At 39.4% G+C, this 10,260-nt stretch overlaps 1 non-coding gene across 1 annotated transcript; it reads right to left on the reverse strand.

The window, feature by feature from the left end:
• Nucleotides 1-318: 318 nt before the first annotated feature.
• LOC129556101 (U6 spliceosomal RNA) lies at nt 319-425 on the reverse strand. Its single transcript, XR_008685933.1, has one exon. It is a non-coding gene; the product is annotated as a U6 spliceosomal RNA (small nuclear RNA).
• Nucleotides 426-10,260: the final 9,835 nt, after the last annotated feature.

Here is a 10,260-nt window from a genome sequence, read left to right on the forward strand (position 1 = left end):
GAGACACAGATGTATAGAACAGTCTTTGGGACTCTGTGGGAGAGGGTGAGGGTGGGATGATTTGGGAGAATGACATTGAAACTTGTATGTTGTCATATGTGAAACGAGTCACCAGTTCAGGGTCGATGCATGTTATAGGATGCTTGAGGCTGGCGTGCGGGGATGACCCAGAGGGAGGATAAAGGGAGGAGGGAGGTGGGAGGGGGGTTCAGGAGGGGGAACTCACGTACACCCGGGGAGAATTCATGTCAATGTATGGCAAAACCAAGCAACATAATATTGTAAAATAATTTTCCTCCAATTAAAATAAATAAATTAAAAAAAAAGTAACGTTTAATGAGTAGGTGTGTCATCCTTGCGCAGAAGCCACGCTAATCTTTTCTGTATCCTTCCAATTTTAGCATTCGTGCTGCTGAAGTAAACACAGGAAATGTTGAAATGTTCTCTTTTGAGCACTAATGAGGACACCCGCTGACCACAGGCAGGGGCCATTCCTGGTCCAGGTGGATGGCAAGTAGGTTTTTCAGGAAGACAACAAGGTGTGCTGTGTGACTTTGGGTGTGGGGAGGGTTAATTGTGGATCCTGATGGAGGGGTGGGGTGAAGATGATGCACAGAGCCATCAGGAGCTCAGAGAATTCCGGAAGAACCAGGTGCTATGAAGTATGTTCTTCCCAAAGGACACTGGATCTCACGAGTTTTGGGGAATTCTAGGTGAACGCCACGTAAGGGGAGTCCTGAGGTGAGAAAAGTCCAGAAGTCCTAAGTTCCAAAGACCTTCCTCCAAGACTCACATGTAAGGAGTCTGGTTCACACCACTTGTAAAACAAACCCGATCCTCATGGATGCTGTCCTCCACCCGCAGAGTCTCAGTGCAGCAGAGCCTCCTCAGAGGCGTCTGGACAGCTGATAACAGGCCCTGTACCTGCCAGACCGGCGGCCATTTTCTGGAGCAGGAGAGTGAATGGGTCATGCTTAGGCCCCAAATCTTTAGCTTTCCAGGCCAGGACAGTGATGAGGGCTTCCAGAGTCGCAATTTTGTATCAGCCAAGTCCAAGGCCAGGACATCCCGGACTGTGCCGTTCCACTGTACGCCCTTGGTCCAGTTGTTTCTCCTGGCTGCTGAGAGGTATCTACGATTTGTGTGAGAGACCACGGTCGCCTCTCCTTCTAAGAGCAGCCTTAGGTCATTACTCTCTGTTTCTGACCCAGCCGAGATTCCAATAGTCTTCTGGGATCTAGACTCTTCAACCAGGCTCCTCCATCAGGAAATGTGCTCCTTTGAGCGCCACATGAGACGCCAATGTACTGAGGCCAAAGTCTAATACAGGTGAGTGGAGCGTTGGGTTTCCCAAGAAGGTAAAGGGCACAGTTAGCTCCCGAAGAGTGTGTTGTATGACTTTGGGTTTGTGACCGGCTTAGTTGAGGGTCTTGGGATGGGGAGGATGGGCAGAGATGCACTGTGTCCAATAGGAAGAGGCAAATAGGAAGTAAAGGACAGTTATCGCAAAGTGAATAGATTTCTTCAAGTGTTCCAGGCTATTGTTTGGAAAAGAATTCCAGGCTGTATTAGGCAAAATGAGGACCCAAATAGAACCTGGAAATCGCACTGAGTTGGAGAAGTAGGGACTGAAGTTCCAGAAATCAAAGCAATTGGGGTTTGTGAGACAGTGGAAAGGGAAAGAAGTGGCACATAAGGAACTCTGGTGGCTGCAGAGGGGTTCTCTGATGTCTTTAGCTGAGTACTGACCTATGCAGTGGTTTCAGGAAACTGCCAATGCCAGGAAAAGCATCACAGAAAGGAATAGTTAATCTTTGTATATCAAGTATACTCAAAATTTGCCCATATCCCATTGATTATAATGTGAAGCCCTCCAAGACACGGAACATCTGTGCTGTGGGATGAATCGTATACCTCAGAAAGTCCTGCTGAAGCCGTAACCTCTGGTTCTGTGAAAGTGAACTTATTTGTACATGGGGTCTTTGCAGATTTAGGAAGATATAAAATGAAGTTATACTGGATTTGTGTCCTTATGAGAAGAGACACAGAGACAAACACACATAGAGAAGAGAATGTCCTGTGAGGACAGAGACACACTGAGGGAAAAACCTCCATGGGATAATGAAGGGAGAGATTGGAGTTTGTTGCTGCAAGCTAAGGAATGGTTCAGTTCAGTTCAGTTCAGTCGCTCAGTCGTGTCCGACTCTTTGCGACCCCATAAATCACAGCACGCCAGGCCTCCCTGTCCATCACCAACTCCCAGAGTTCACTCAAACTCATGTCCATCGAGTCGGTGATGCCATCCAGCCATCTCATTCTCTGTCGTCCCCTTCTCCTCCTGCCCACAATCCCTCCCAGCATCAGAGTCTTTTCCAGTGAGTCAACTCATCGCATGAGGTGGCCAAAGATTTGGAGTTTCAGCTTTAGCATCAGTCCTTCCAATGAACACCGAGGGTTGATCTTTAGAATGGACTGGTTGGATCTCCTTGCAGTCCAAGGGACTCTCAAGAGTCTTCTCCAGCACCACAGTTCAAAAGCATCAATTCTTCGGCGATCAGCTTTCTTCACAGTCCAACTCTCACATCCATACATGACCCCGGAAAAACCATAGCCTTGACTAGATGGACCTTTGTTGGCAAAGTAATGTCTCTGCTTTTTAATATACTATCTAGGTTGGTCATAACTTTCCTTCCAAGGAGTAAGCGTTTTTTAATTTCATGGCTGCAATCAGCATCCACAATGATTTTGGAGCCCAAAAAGTAAAGTCTGACACTGTTTCCACTGTTTGTCCATCTGTTTCTCATGAAGTGATGGGACCAGATGCCATGATCTTTGTTTTCTTTATGTTGAGCTTCAAGCCAACCTTTGCACTCTCCTCTTTCACTTTCATCAAGAGGCTTTTGAGTTCCTCTTCACTTTCTGCCATAAGGGTGGTATCATCTGCATATCTGAGGTTATTGATATTTCTCCCGGCAATCTTGATTGCAGCTTGTGCTTCTTCCAGCCCAGCGTTCCTCATGATGTACTTTGCATATAAGTTAAATAAGAAGGGTGACAATATACAACCTTGACGTACTCCTTTTCCTATTTGGAACCAGTCTGTTGTTCCATGTTCAGTTCTAACTGTTGCTTCCTGACCTGCATACAGGTTTCTCAAGAGGCAGGTCAGGTGGTCTGGTATTCCCAACTCTTTCAGAATTTTCCACAGTTTGTTGTTATCCACACAGTCTGATTGCCAACAATTATGAGACTATGGCCCTTATGACACGTGATTCTTTAATTCTAGCTTCCAGAATTGTGAGGAAATATATCTCTGTTGTTTTAAGCCACCTAGTTTGTGAGAGTTATTTTGTGGCAGCTCTCAGAAAGTTCTATAGACTGGTAGAGTCCTTAGGAAAATAGCAAATTAGTCATAGAATAAAGACTATTCTAGTCCCACTCTGATAGAATTTAGTCCACAATTAACCAAGTTTAAAGTTAAAAACAAGAATTCAGAGGATCAGAATAATCCAATGAACTGACCTATATTCCAGAAGAGGACCCAAGTCAAATTAAAATATTTTTAAAAACTCCACAAAACTTGAAATTCATATTTTCTGTCATGCCATCGAACATGTCAAGGCATGCAAGAAGCAGAAAATATAACCAGGAAAAAGATCAATCAAAACTAGAAAGCACAGAGCTGATAAATTTTAAAATAAAGCATTGAAATTGTTTTATGAATATACTTCACATATTCAAGATGAGAGATAAAAGCATTAATATGCTGAAGAGAGCGCTGCAGTATATGAAAACAATTCAACTCAAACAGATAGAAATGAAAAATGCACTACCTTTGAAGATCCCTGGAGAAGGGAATGGCTATCCACTCCATTATTCTGGCCTCGAGAAGTCCATGGGGCCACAAAGAGTTGGACATGACTGAGTGACTTACACTTAATGAAAATACATTGTATAGGATTAAAAAAGATTAAACAGTTTAAAATTAAAAAAAAAAAAAACATGAAACTTGCAGCTGTAACATTAGACACTATTCAATATAAAACAAAGATAGAAAAAATAGTAAGAAAAAATGAAGAGAGTATCAGAGAGCCTCAGGAAAGCAGCAAGTGTTTTAATATCTCTGTAGTTGAGTTCAAAGGAAAGGAGTAGAGATGGAGGTGAAGAAAAATTATTTAAAGAGATAATGACCATAGAACTGCAATATTATGAAAGCTGTAAACCCACAAATCCAAAAGACTTTGACTTTTAAGTATAGAAATAAAAGTAAATCATTTTTCCTGTTTTCAAAAGTGAAAAGTCACATATTTCAGAAATAGAAAAATGGAAAGAATGTTTTATCAGTGGATCAACAATAAAGAATTTTAAAGGAAGTCCTTCAGACAGAATGAACATGATACCAGGTGAAAATTTAGATTTATACAAATGAGGGAAACAGCAGAAATCTACATATGAAAGAAAACATGTTTTGTTTTCATATTTTTCATTGTTTTAGATTAAGTGAAAAACTTTTCTGTCATTCCAAAGAGTTTCATAATCCCCTTTCAGTCGGTGCTCTCCTTCTGGTTCTTGCTTTCTCTTACTTCAGTTTTACCCTTCTTAAAATTTATATAAAAGGAACCAAAGCTGTATTTAGTAGCTATACCTGGATTTCTTCACTTAGCGTAATGTTTTGGAGATGCATTTCTTTTGTTCCATGTATCGGTACATTATACTTCTTATTGCTGAGCAGCATTCACTATCTGGTGGATATTTGCATTATTTCATGTTTTGGGCTTTTATGAATAAGATGATATTGATATTTATGTACACATCATATCTTCTTGATGGGAGAGTGGATAGGATAAGAAGTCAATGTATATTTGTCATTATAAGAAACTGCAAAATTATGTTCCTTAGTGGCTGTGCCTGTGCCCTGTGCTCAGTCACTCAGTCCTGTCTTATTCTTCATGACCTTATAGGTTGCAGTCACCAGGATCCCATGTCTATGAGATTTCCCAGGCAAGAATACTAGAGTGGGTTGCCATTTTCTCCTCTAGGGGATCTTTGTGACCCAGGGGTCAAAACCATGTCTCCTGTGTTCCTGCACTGGCAGGCAGATTCTTCACTTCTGAGCCACCAGGGAAGTCCAAAGTGGCTATACTACTCTCGGTTCCCAAAAACAATGTATGGAAGTTTCCATCACTAAATATCCTTGCCAATATTTGGCATCTTGAGTGTGTTAAATTTTAGCTACTATAGTGGTGTCTCATTGTAGATTTAATAGCCATTTTTCTAATGATTAGCGATGTTAAAAATATTTTCACCTACATATTTCCAGTCCACATATAATTTTTGGTGAATGATTCATTTAAATTCATGGCATTTTAAATTGTCTATTTTTCTTATCATGGAATTGAAAGTGTTCTTTGTATGTCTGTAAATAAGACCTCTATGGGAGGCCTTACTATTATGCTGTGATCAGGTGGATATAAATCAATGTTTTCAATTATGCCTTTACTTAAATGTGGCAAGTTCTAATTTCACATTTGACATTTTGAGTGAAATAAGAGAATAGATGACAATTTTAAGGAAGTTGTTATAAGATGTCATTCCAAAATAGATACTGATATGACACTGTTGAACTAATTCGCTTCCTCTTTCATCATGGTTACTTGATTTAGTAACTGACAAATGATACCTACTAACACTAGCCAGTAATACAAGGAAATTTCTGGGAAAAACAAAACCCAAAACAGAAACTTGAAAGCAAAGGTTACTGTAAAGTATAAATAAAGAAAAATAGCACAAATATCAATTGGATTCTACAAATTGTATAAACACTATCAAGCAGTAAGTGCCCATGAACACTGGCTTTATGTGCCTGTGCTGATTATTGACAAGGTAAATACAACTGAGACGTTTCAGTCTGGAAAGCAAAAAGCTGTAAACCTGCACACTGATCCTTATGGAAGCAGTTTTTAAATGTTCTTCCATAGCTGAAATTGTAGGAAAGAAAATGTGGTATTGAAATTCTGTCAGGCACTTTGCCAAGAGTTAGTGATACAAAAAGTAATTTTGCCTCCACTGTCACATGGCTTTTCCCCCTCATGTACTTTAACTCTGTGTTTCTTCTCCTCCTCTTACAAGGACACCAGTCACATTAGGTTAGGAAGCCATCTTACTCCAGCATGGCCTCATCTTAATTTAACTAATTTCATGTGCAATGGCCTTATTTCCAAATAAGGTCATGTTACAAAGTACTGGGAATTATTATATTAACATATTTTTTGTGAGGAGACACAATTCAACCAATAACAATCAACTTCAATGGTCATTCACAAGGTTTTTTATTGACCTCTTATATAATCACCTTCACATAACATTAGTTTGTGTGCTCTATGAAAGTTGAAATTACTCATTTTTGTATCACTAGCCCTTGCCATAGCCCCTGACACTTAGTGAAAGCTCAAAAATTCATATGGTTATGTAAATGTAAGAAATTTACATAATGTCCTGCTATAGCAGTATGAAGTCTGAATAGGGTGACATAATATTTCACCTTTTACTAGTGTTTTCTTGTCTTTTCATATTTCATAAATATGATAGTGTATATAAAGTGTTTATTAAGTTGTGTAGCATACAGGAAGCACCCAATAAATAATCAAACTAGTATGATTATAACTCTATTTTTATTTATTCTTCATTTCTCTACTTTCAATACCCAGGTTCTCCCTACTTCAATTACACAGATATCTCATCTTAAAGTTTAGGAAATGATAGTAGGTGAAATTAAAATTTAAAATAAGGGATGCATTTTTGCAATAGAATTAATAAAAAATCATAATGAACCAGATGTCTTCTAAAGACATCACTTTTCCATAAAATATCCTGCCTGCTGGCTGGTATGCTCTTACAGTGTACTAAAAGAGACATATACCTTTGTGGTACTTTTTATGAAAAAGATAAATACGAAGTGCTACATAAAGACCCCTGGAGGAGGGCGTTGCAACCCACTCCAGTATTCTTGCCTGGAGAATCTCATGGACAGAGAAGCCTGACAGGCTATAGTCCATAGAGTCACAGAGTTGGACACGACTGAAGCAACTTAGCCCTCATGCATAAAAAGACATTTTAAAAAGTCAGTTAATTCAAAAGGAGGGATGAAAATGAAGGCATCACGGGATTACATTTCAGTTAACCCTTGAAATATGAGGGGACAAGTGGGACAGTGATATTTCGGAACAAGAGTACAAAGGTGTGAAAGCTCTAGTTAGAGAATCATGAGTAAACAGGAGGGACCAAAACATGGGATTAATTAAGGGCATAGTATGGAGAGATGCTCCTGTCAAAGATGATAAAGGCCATGTTGCAGTTATGCCAATTGCTATACTGATACTTTTCTTTGAAGTGTCAAAGGCTACTTGATGAGATCTAACCTGAGAAAGATAATTTGTGGGAAGAACTGATTTCAGTTGGAGGAGCATGTTTTCAGAGTTGTTGAATAATGCAACAATAAGATAAGTAGGGCTAGAACCAGTATAATTGCAGGGGGACTGAAAACAGAATTGACAGAACTTAGAGCTATTTTCCTGGTGGTTCAGACAGTGAAGAATCTGCCTTCAAGGTGAGAGATGCAGGTTCGATCCCTGGGTGGGGAAGACCTGTTGGAAAAGCAAATGGCTACCCACTTCAGTATTCTTGCCTAGAGAATTCCATGGACACAGGAGCCTGGTGGGCTACAGTCCATGGGGTTGCAGAGTCAGATATGACTGAGCCACTAACACTTTCACTTTTCCTAGGTAATGTTTATAGAACACAATTTTAATTAAATGTGTTGGTGGATAGTATTTAACAGTGATAACATAAATTCAATCGGGTTGGAATCAAACTCTCATATGATGGTTATTAACATTATCAACATGACTTTTGACAAATATTGAAGTCTATATCTTCTTGGCTATTTCCAGTGTATTTTAACACATTCTGAGAATTCCTTCAGGTTAAAAGAAAAACTAGTTAAGTGCTTTTATCCTGAGTTTCCAAATTTGTTTGGTCATGGAGCCCCTTTTTTCATATAATATCTACTTAAGTAAAAATATTCCAAGTAAAAAGTGGATGTTGTTAAAACATAAAATTTCTATATTACTATAAACACTATGCAATGCACAGCTCTAGATTGAATGTATTCTGGGCTGAAGATGAGACTACTGATACAATTCTGTCCTATTAGTGTAGAATTAAAACTGAATGTGGTTACATAAAACAATAACAGAGCTTCCCTAGTGGCTCAGTGGTAAAAGTATCCTCCTGCCAATGCAGGAGACACAGGGTCCTTCACTGGGTTGGTAATATTCCTTGGAGCAGAAAATGGTAACCCACTCCAGTCTTCTTGCCTGAGAAATCCAATGGATGGAAGAGCCATGTGGGCTACAGTCCATGGGGTTGCAAAGAGTTGGACACAACTTAGCGACTATACAACAACCAAACAGTAACACTGTAAGTAAATATTTATCACTGGAGAACTTATTTCAACTTTATAAAATAACAAAAACAGTGAAAAATTATAACTTTTGAATATAATTGTTAGCTTAAATGTAAAATTAATTGCTTTATCACATCTATGAAGAGACATAAAATTGTGTAATTAACATGCCTTAGGACTAGTGTATTGTTAATAATAATGTTGCATCTTCTAGTGCACCAAGATTTAATGTTGTAAAACAACCTCACTTACCTGTAATACGTATGTTAACAGGCTTTATCAATTCTTGACTATAAAAAGATTCTCCCTCAAGCAAAATTCCTGAAACTCAAAGACTCATTTAAATATGTCTACTCCATTATTGATTTTATAAAATTAGAGATTGCATTACATTGTCAGCATAATACTTAACTAACAGGCTTAGTTCTAAATTGTTAACGCAGTAACATTTGAGAAACAGTAAGAAAATGAGAAATAGCCATACCATTGTGTTATAAAAATGAAGAGTTTGTTTATATTCTCAAAAACCTACCACTCAAGTTTTTCTCTTGGCTGCTTTTTTCCCCTATCTCTACTACTTCACTGCCTTAGATCATAAGCTTTTACACAAAAGCAAGCATGATAATTGCTCAAATTTTTATAGTGCTGGGAAAGGACCATAGTTCACTAAAGTACAAAGTAAGGCAATTTTTAAAAACATTATTTTCCACTGATTATCCTTGACCAGGCAAATCTTTCCTGATTGACTGAGGAGGTTCCTATTGTGGTCACATAATATTTATTACCTTTTTTGATGTTGCTTATATGGAAAAACAGTGGAAACAGTGTCAGACTTTATTTTTTGGGGCTCCAAAATCACTGCAGATGCTGATTGCAGCCATGAAATTAAAAGACGCTTGCTCCTTGGAAGGAAAGTTATGACCAACCTGGATAGTATATTAAAAAGCAGAGACATTACTTTGCCAACCAAGGTCCGTCTAGTCAAGGCAATGGTTTTTCCCGTGGTCATGTATGGATGTGAGAGTTGGACTGTGAAGAAGGCTGATCGCCGAAGAATTGGTGCTTTTGAGCTGTGGTGTTGGAGAAGACTCTTGAGAGTCCCTTATACTGCAAGGAGATCCAACCAGTCCATTCTAAAGGAGATCAATCCTGGATGTTCATTGGAGGGACTGATGCTAAAGCTGAAACTGCAATACTTTGGCCACCTCATGCGACGAGTTGACTCACTGTAAAAGACTCTGATGCTGGGAAGGGTTGGGGGCGGGAGGAGAAGGGGACGACCGAGAATGAGATGGCTGGATGGCATCACTGACTCTGTGGACATGAGTTTGAGTGTACTCCGGGAGTTGGTGATGGACAGGGAAGCCTGGCGTGCTGTGATTCATGGGGTCGCGGAGAGTCGGACACGACTGAGCGACTGAACTGAACTGAACTGATAAATTCTATAGATTTTAATTATTAGGAAGGTAGTATAATTCCTTGCCCTATGTTCTGTGACTCAGATGGTAAAGAACTGCCTGCAACGCAGGTAACATGGAGACACAGGATATGTGGGTTCAATCCTTGGGTCAGGAAAATCTCCTGGAAAAGGAAATGGCTACCCACTCAAGTATTCTTGCCTGGAGAATTCCATGGAGAGGAGCCTAAAGGGCTATGGGTTCACAAAGAGTTGGATATGACTAAGCAACTAGCACACACACACATGGAAAAATAGTGTCAACGATCCTATGTGGAGGACAGTAAAGGAGACACAGACATAAATAACAGATTTTTGGACACAGTGGAGAAGGAGAGGG

The sequence above is a fragment of the Moschus berezovskii genome, chromosome 12 (assembly GCF_049115385.1).
Source record: "Moschus berezovskii isolate FMDL1 chromosome 12, NW_MosBer_1.0, whole genome shotgun sequence".
Taxonomy (NCBI): Eukaryota; Metazoa; Chordata; class Mammalia; order Artiodactyla; family Moschidae; genus Moschus; species Moschus berezovskii.